Genomic DNA, 512 nt, shown 5'->3' on the forward strand with positions numbered 1-512 from the left:
TTTTTTTGTCTTTCTCTCTCTTTACCTCTTCCTACTCTTCTCGCTCCCACTTTCACCTTTATCACTTTTTCTCACTGCTACCACCTCTGGCTCTCACCGTCTCTCTCTCTCTCTCTCTCTCTTCTCCCCTTTACAAATCAAACGCTTCATTTTTCTCTCTTCCCGCTTTTATTCTTTCTACTCTTCCCTTCTTTCTACCCCGTTTCTTTCTTTCTTTCTCTCTCTCTCTCTCTCTCTCTCTATCTCTCTCTCTCTCTCTCTACGTTCTTCTCTTATCGATCACTCCCTTCCCCACTCTCTCTATTACTATCTGTCTATCGATCTTTCTTTTCACCTCGTTTGCTCTTATTTTCTTCCGCTCCGCTCTACCTGCCTACTTTTCTATCTATCTATTTATCTATCTACCTCTATGTATCCGTCTATCTCTCCATAAACCTTTTTCCTCACACACACACACACACACACAGACACACACACACACACACACACACACACACACACACACACACACA

Source organism: Octopus bimaculoides, chromosome 24 (genome assembly GCF_001194135.2).
Source record: "Octopus bimaculoides isolate UCB-OBI-ISO-001 chromosome 24, ASM119413v2, whole genome shotgun sequence".
NCBI classification, from domain to species: domain Eukaryota; kingdom Metazoa; phylum Mollusca; class Cephalopoda; order Octopoda; family Octopodidae; genus Octopus; species Octopus bimaculoides.